Source organism: Phocoena phocoena, chromosome 3 (genome assembly GCF_963924675.1).
Source record: "Phocoena phocoena chromosome 3, mPhoPho1.1, whole genome shotgun sequence".
Classification (NCBI taxonomy): Eukaryota; Metazoa; Chordata; class Mammalia; order Artiodactyla; family Phocoenidae; genus Phocoena; species Phocoena phocoena.
The window spans coordinates 43,552,893-43,561,806 of record NC_089221.1 but is presented as its reverse complement, the minus strand read 5'-3'; positions in this window follow the sequence as shown (position 1 = coordinate 43,561,806).

The following is an 8,914-nucleotide window of genomic DNA, read 5'->3' as shown; positions in this document are numbered from 1 at the left end:
AAATGAAAAGAGCTGAGGACAGTCTCAGAGAGCTCTGGGACAACATTAAACGCACCAACATTCGAATTATAGGGGTTCCAGAAGAAGAAGAAAAAAAGAAAGGGACTGAGAAAATATTTGAAGAGATTATAGTTGAAAACTTCCCTAATATGGGAAAGGAAATAGTTAATCAAGTCCAGGAAGCACAGAGAGTCCCATACAGGATAAATACAAGGAGAAATACGCCAAGACACATATTAATCAAACTATCAAAAATTAAATACAAAGAAAGCATATTAAAAGCAGCAAGGGAAAAACAACAAATAACACACAAGGGAATCCCCATAAGGTTAACAGCTGATCTCTCAGCAGAAACCCTACAAGCCAGAAGGGAGTGGCAGGACATACTGAAAGTGATGAAGGAGAAAAACCTGCAACCAAGACTACTCTACCCAGCAAGGATCTCATTCAGATTTGATGGAGAAATTAAAACCTTTACAGACAAGCAAAAGCTGAGAGAGTTCAGCACCACCAAACCAGCTTTACAACAAATGCTAAAGGAACTCCTCTAGATAAGAAATGCAAAAGAAGGAAACGACCTATAATAACGAACCCAAAACAATATAGAAAATGGGAATAGGAACATACATATCGATAATTACCTTAAATGTAAATGGACTAAATGCTCCCACCAAAAGACACAGATTGGCTGAATGGATACAAAAACAAGACCCTTATATATGCTGTCTACAAGAGACCCACCTCAGACCTAGAGACACATACAGACTGAAAGTAAGGGGATGGAAAAAGATATTCCATGCAAATGGAAACCAAAAGAAAGCTGGAGTAGCAATTCTCATATCAGACAAAATAGACTTTAAAATAAGGACTATTAAAAGGGATAAAGAAGGACACTACATAATGATCAAGGGATCGATCCAAGAAGAAGATATAACAATTGTAAATATTTATGCACCCAACATAGGAGCACCTCAATACGTAAGGCAAATACTAACAGCCATAAAAGGGGAAATAGACAGTAACACATTCATAGTAGGGGACTTTAACACCCCACTTTCACCCATGGACAGATCATCCAAAATGAAAATAAATAAGGAAACACAAGCTTTAAATGATACATTAAACAAGATGGACTTAATTGATATTTATAGGACACTCCATCCAAAAACAACAGATTACACATTTTTCTCAAGTGCTCATGGAACATTCTCCAGGATAGATCATATCTTGGGTCACAAATCAAGCCTTGGTAAATTTAAGAAAATTGAAATTGTATCAAGTATCTTTTCTGACCACAACGCCATGAGACTAGATATCAATTACAGGAAAAGATCTGTAAAATATACAAGCACATGGAGGCTAAACAATACACTACTTAATAATGAAGTGATCACTGAAGAAATTAAAGAGGAAATAAAAAAATACCTAGAAACAAATGACAATGGAGACACAACGACCCAAAACCTATGGGATGCAGCAAAAGCAGTTCTAAGGGGGAAGTTTATAGCAATACAAGCCCACCTTAAGAAGCAGGAAACATCTCGAATAAACAACCTAACCTTGCACCTCAAGCAATTAGAGAAAGAAGAACAAAAAAGCCCCAAAGCTAGCAGAAGGAAAGAAATCATAAAAATCAGATCAGAAATAAATGAAAAAGAAATGAAGGAAACGATAGCAAAGATCAATAAAACTAAAAGCTGGTTCTTTGAGAAGATAAACAAAATAGATAAACCACTAGCTAGACTCATCAAGAAAAAAAGGGAGAAGACTCAAATCAATAGAATTAGAAATGAGAAAGGAGAAATAACAACTGACACTGCAGAAATAAAAAAAATCATGAGAGATTACTACAAGCAACTCTATGCCAATAAAATGGACAATCTGGAAGAAATGGACAAATTCTTAGAAATGCACAACCTGCCAAGACTGAATCAGGAAGAAATAGAAAATATGAACAGACCAATCACAAGCACTGAAATTGAAAGTGTGATTAAAAATCTTCCAACAAACAAAAGCCCAGGACCAGATGGCTTCACAGGTGAATTCTATCAAACGTTTAGAGAAGAGCTAACACCTATCCTTCTCGAACTCTTCCAAAATATAGCAGAGGGAGGAACACTCCCAAATTCCTTCTACGAGGCCACCATCACCTTGATACCAAAACCAGACAAGGATGTCACAAAGAAAGAAAACTACAGGCCAATATCACTGATGAACATAGATGCAAAAATCCTCAACAAAATACTAGCAAACAGAATCCAACAGCACATTAAAAGGATCATACACCATGATCAAGTGGGGTTTATTCCAGGAATGCAAGGATTCTTCAATATACGCAAATCTATCAATGTGATAAACCATATTAACAAATTGAAGGAGAAAAACCATATGATCATCTCAATAGATGCAGAGAAAGCTTTTGACAAAATTCAACACCCATTTATGATAAAAACCCTCCAGAAAGTGGGCATAGAGGGAACTTTCCTCAACATAATAAAGGCCATATATGACAAGCCCACAGCAAACATCATCCTCAATGGTGAAAAACTGAAAGCATTTCCACTAAGATCAGGAACAAGACAAGGTTGCCCACTCTCACCACTCTTATTCAACATAGTTTTGGAAGTTTTAGCCACAGCAATCAGAGAAGAAAAGGAAATAAAAGGAATCCACATCGGAAAAGAAGAAGTAAAGCTGTCACTGTTTGCAGATGACATGATACTATACATAGAGAATCCTAAAGATGCTACCAGAAAACTACTAGAGCTAATCAATGAATTTGGTAAAGTAGCAGGATACAAAATTAATGCACAGAAATCTCTGGCATTCCTATATACTAATGATGAAAAATCTGAAAGTGAAATCAAGAAAACACTCCCATTTACCATTGCAACAAAACGAATAAAATATCTAGGAATAAACCTACCTAAGGATACGAAAGACCTGTATGCAGAAAATTATAAGACACTGATGAAAGAAATTAAAGATGATACAAATAGATGGAGAGATATACCATGTTCTTGGATGGGAAGAATCAACATTGTGAAAATGACTCTACTACCCAAAGCAATCTACAGATTCAATGCAATCCCTATTAAACTACCACTGGCATTTTTCACAGAACTAGAACAAAAAATTTCGCAATTTGTATGGAAACACAAAAGACCCCGAATAGCCAAAGCAATTTTGAGAACGAAAAAAGGAGCTGGAGGAATCAGGCTCCCTGACTTCAGACTATACTACAAAGCAACAGTAATCAAGACAGTATGGTACTGGCACAAAAACAGAAAGATAGATCAGTGGAACAGGATAGAAAGCCCAGAGATAAACCCATGCACATATGGACACCTTATCTTTGATAAAGGAGGCAGGAATGTACAGTGGAGAAAGGACAGCCTCTTCAATAAATGGTGCTGGGAAAACTGGACAGGTACATGTAAAAGTATGAGATTAGATCACTCCCTAACACCATACACAAAAATAAGCTCAAAATGGATTAAAGACCTAAATGTAAGGCCAGAAACTATCAAACTCTTAGAGGAAAACATAGGAAGAACACTCTATGACATAAATCACAGCAAGATCCTTTCTGACCCACCTCCTAGAGTAATGGAAATAAAAACAAAAATAAACAAATGGGACCTAATGAAACTTCAAAGCTTTTGCACAGCAAAGGAAACCATAATCAAGACCAAAAGACAACCCTCAGAATGGGAGAAAACATTTGCAAATGAAGCAACTGACAAAGGATTAATCTCCAAAATTTACAAGCAGCTCATGCAGCTCAATAACAAAAAAACAAACAACCCCATCCAAAAATGGGCAGAAGACCTAAACAGACATTTCTCCAAAGAAGATATACAGAATGCCAACAAACACATGAAAGAATGCTCAACCTCATTAATCATTAGAGAAATGCAAATCAAAACTACAATGAGATATCATCTCACACCAGTCAGAATGGCCATCATCAAAAAATCTAGAAACAATAAATGCTGGAGAGGGTGTGGAGAAAAGGGGACACTCTTGCACTGCTGGTGGGAATGTGAATTGGTTCAGCCACTATGGAGAACAGTATGGAGGTTCCTTAAAAAACTACAAATAGAATTACCATATGACCCAGCAATCCCACTACTGGGCATATACCCTGAGAAAACCAAAATTCAAAAGGAGTCATGTACCAAAATGTTCATTGCAGCTCTATTTACAATAGCCCGGAGATGGAAAGAACCTAAGCGCCCATCATCGGACGAATGGATAAAGAAGATGTGGCACATATACACAATGGAATATTACTCAGCCTTAAAAAGAAATGAAATTGAGATATTTGTAATGAGATGGATAGACCTAGAGTCTGTCATACAGAGTGAAGTAAGTCAGAAAGACAAAGACAGATACCGTATGCTAACACATATATATGGAATTTGAGGGGAAAAAAATGTCATGAAGAACCTAGGGATAAGACAGGAATGGAGGCGCAGACCTACTGGAGAGCGGACTTGGGGATATGGGGAGGGGGAAGGGTGAGTTTTGACAGGGCGAGAGAGAGTCATGGACATATACACACTAACAAACGTGGTGGGGTGGATAGCTGGGGGGAAGCAGCCGCAAGGCACAGGGATATTAGCTCGGGGCTTTGGGACAGCCTGGAGGGGTGGGAGGGGGAGAGTGGGAGGGAGGGAGATGCAGGAGGGAAGACATATGGGAGCATATGTATATGTATAGCTGATTCACTTTGTTATAAAACAGAAACTAACACACCATTGTAAAGCAATTATACCCCAATAAAGATGTTAAAAAAAAAAAAAAAAAAAAAAAAAAAAATAAATGTACAACAAGGTACGTTTTAAAATCAAAAAAAAAAAAAAAAAGAAAAACAGAAAGTGAGCTTATTTAAATGTCATTTCAGTGGAAGAATAAGGAAGTGGTTTGGCTTCTTTCCCTAACCCTGAAAAATTGCATGACACACGGTAAATGCTCAACGAATGTTATTCTTGTTGACGAAAGAAGCGTGAGGACAATCATCTTAGTGTTCTCAGGACAGACCATGTCATTGAAACACTCTTGCCCACAAGCATTGGCTGGAATCACAGTCATTTATTCAGCAGCTATTTGTGCCAGCATTGTGCAAGGTGTTGGACATGGTACAGTTAACCAGACACAGTGCTGCCCTCAAGGTGCTTATAACAATTAGCGAAACAAGCAAGGAGACAGGCACTGACAATAGAGTGTGGTAAGATTTTTGGTGGAGGTATTCTATTGGCTCTGGGAGCACCTGAGAATCAGAAAAGGCTTTAATTAGGGATTAAAGAGGCAAGAGACCAGAGAGGATTACAGAGAACACAAGATGAAGGTCCTTGAAGGTCATGTGGAGAAATCTAGACTCTGTCCTAAGGATAATGAGGCACCATCAAAGTGGTGTAAAGTAAGGAAAGGAGGTTGCATGCGCCCTGATATGAATGTGTAGAAAGAGCTCTGGCTGCAATATGAAGAATGGAAGAAAGAGGGCAAAAATGGAGTCAGGGAGACTAGTTAGGAGGCTGCTGCATTAACCAGGTGAGAGATACAATAACTCAAATTAACATAGAGACATTGGGAATAGAAAGAAATAAATGGATTTTAAATATTCAAGATGTAAAATTGATGGGCCTTGGTGATTGATGGATGTGGGGAATGTGGCAGAAGGAGCCAAGGGTGACGGACGTCAGGATTCTGATCGGGCCAACTCCGGGATGACGTTGCTGTTCACTGAGAAAGGGAGCACAGAGGGGGAACAGGCTGAGGGATGGAGATGATGAGTTCAGTTTAGGAAGTTCCCAGTTTAAAATGCTGGTAGGATATCCATGTGGAGATGACAAGTACAACATTGAATTTTCTATGGATTCTACAATGAACAGATAAACAGAAATGGAACGCACAAAGGATTCTAAGAAACTGGTGGAAAAGATGAATATCACTAAAACCAAGGGAAGACAGTTTCAAGGAGATAGTGGTCACTAGTAGCAGATGCTGCTTAAAACTCAAATCAGATAATGCTGGGAAAGCAGTCTTAAAATTTAGCAACAGGTTTATTAGTGATCTTGGCAGGAACAGTAGCAGAGGAATGTCTGTCGGGACAGAGGCCAGATTTCAAGGAGAATTTCAGAGTGGAGGGTAAGGAAGTGGTGATGGTGAGTATAGGCACCTGTTTCAATACACTTGCCTGAAGAAAAAAGGAACCGATAAGGAAGTAGGTAGATGTTTTCCAATGTAGATTTCATTATTATTCCAGTAATATGAGACCAACAGATCAGAGGATGACTGCCATTGAAAGGATAGTTTGTTACTCACTGTCTTCAAGAGGAGGGGGGCCAGGCCACGCAGGGTCCCACAGGGAAGCACCAGGAGGAAGAAAGAGAGGGGGAAACACGGGCAGGAGATTTGATTATGGTTTTCACAGGAAAGCAAGGCAGGGTAAGTAGGCTTAGGACTGGCTATAGTTGGAATAATTTTAGCAGACTCTGCAGCACAGGAACTACTTCTGGTCCTCTGGTATCCGGCCCTGGGGTGATTAGGGCAGGAGGATAGTGGGCCAAGTGTAAGAACCCTGTGAGAACCCATAAAGGAGGTAGTTGGGGTGTGGGCTCCCGAATTGGTTAGTTTGCATAGGAAAAATACACTCTCCGGTGAGTTGTGTTATGTCTCTGGGAATTAGCTAACCCTGTGGGAGTGCAGGGGGGACAGGGAAGACCTTCCCTGGCCAGCAAGGCTTCAAGTGCCAGAGCGTCAAGAATACAGAAGTATGAAAATATTGTTAATACACTGGAAAGGAATGTAGAAGCTGGGGAGAATATTATTTTTAGGATAGGAGATATTTGGACTTGTTTAAATGCTGATGAGTTGGTAGCAAGTGAGGCAGCAGGAGAGAGAAGGGACGTGCCATGGAGCAGAGTCTATCAGACTGTAAGAGAAATACAGAGCCTTACACCTGACCTTGGCAATGAGCAGTCACTTCAACTATGATGGAAGGAAAGGAGGAAGAGATAGGCATCCCTGCAGGTAGGTGTGTGGCAAGAATTTGATGGAGTTTCTCCCTGGTGGCTTTTATTTTCTCTCATAAAGTAGAAGAAAGATTCTCCAGCAGAAGACTGATTTAAAATAATATACGTGGAGAGAGAGAGAGATACCAACCTTAATAGTCAAAAATTTTCTCTGATAGTGGTTTCACCTGTAAGTAAAAATGAACACAAAACAAAACTTTTCATTAAATGGTTCTCTTTTCTTCCTTTAACAGTTGGGTCTTAACTCCCAGCCTCCAACTGTAGGCCCAGGAGATGCCTTAGCCAAGCTCCAGTGAACAGAGTGGGGACCAGCTCAGCTATTGACAACTCCTGGGCACCGCCTCCTTCATAGGTATGATTGCTGTGTGCCCGGTGAGCCTTCAATCACTGGACCATTGGGGAAGGACAGAGAAGGGAGGGTTTTCTGAAGCCCAAGAAGAACTGGTGCCCCGGGAAATGATTACTGAAGAAGTGGGGGCTGACCTCAGAGAAGCAAAGGCTAAAGAGAAGGAAAACAAACCCTAAAGATAGAGGTCCAGAAAGGGCCAGTGCAATTCACTTAGACAACCAGATCAACTTCCTGACACTCACACAGCAGGTTATCGGGAACTTGAAGATGCTAACTCCCATCTCTCTCCCTCTCCCCCCAGCCCCCTGTTTGTTTAACAAATCTTTAGACCATTTTCTGTATTCATTGGCTTCACATAAAGCATTAATCTGCTGTAAAGCCCAAGTGATGACTTCCTGTTACTTAGTTGGCTTCATAATATACTCCCAGAAAGCTGAAGCTCTTTCAGACTCCCAGACATCACTTCCCACTGTGGCTTCACGCGGGAAGGGGAATTTCCACCCCACACAGGTGACACCAGAAGGCTGTAGGGCCCTCTGCACACACAGGTGATCCAGATCCATCCCCGATTGTGCATTACGAGGGCCCTCACATGAAAGCAATTTTCAAGGTTCCAGCTTTCCTTGCTGTTCTTCGGAATCTGCTTTCCAAATCAACCACATAACCAAGTGGAGGGCAAGTTATTTGCCAAAAAAGCCAGGCCTCCCACTGGATCTTGAGGAGGGAACACACAAGTTTCTCCCACCCCTGCTCTCTGTGCCTACTCTGGGGGATCCGGTTTCTGTGTACCACAAAGAGGGGAGTCCTTGAGAGGTGACCTGATCTCTCACCAACACCCTCCCCCCGAACCCACTCTCTCCCTAAGCTGTTGCAAAAAAGAGAGGCTCAGACCTGCTTTAGTAAAACCACTAGAGAAAAAGATTTCATAAACTTCTGCAACGACTGTTTCAAAACTTAATGTTCTGATTTTGCTAGAGAGTGGAGAGTGTGTGTGTGTTGGGGGGCGTGGGACAGGGAAGGGAGCATCACAGCAGAAAGGGAAACCAGGAAACAATTATGAAGAGGAAGAGCCAGAAAACGAAAAGGTTTAACTGACCTCCAAATTGAGAATTTTGTGTAAAATTATAAAGTTCTCTCTTTCCTCCCCTTTGTTACCTATCAAGGATTTTACCACGTTCAGGAAGACTAAAACGGGACCTACTCCACCACTAGAAATGTAGTTGTTGGAGAGTTTTTCCTCATTAAAAAAACCAAACACAACTATAGAAATCCCATGAGCCAAAGTAAACAGCTAGATATTCATATCAGGCTGGCAGGAATTGTCCCTGTGGGGTTTCCAGCCCACACCCCGTGCTGCCATGACTCTCCTCCTCCATTTCTCTCTTCACCTAAAGAGGGCTCAACACTTTCAGGAATCCTCTGTGTGCCTGAATTTTCATGTTCTCTGAGTGCCCGTGGCCTAGGGCCTCCAATTTAAACACACAGCTGTTCCCAGCCTCCCACCGACTCCATTCTCTCCCCGCCC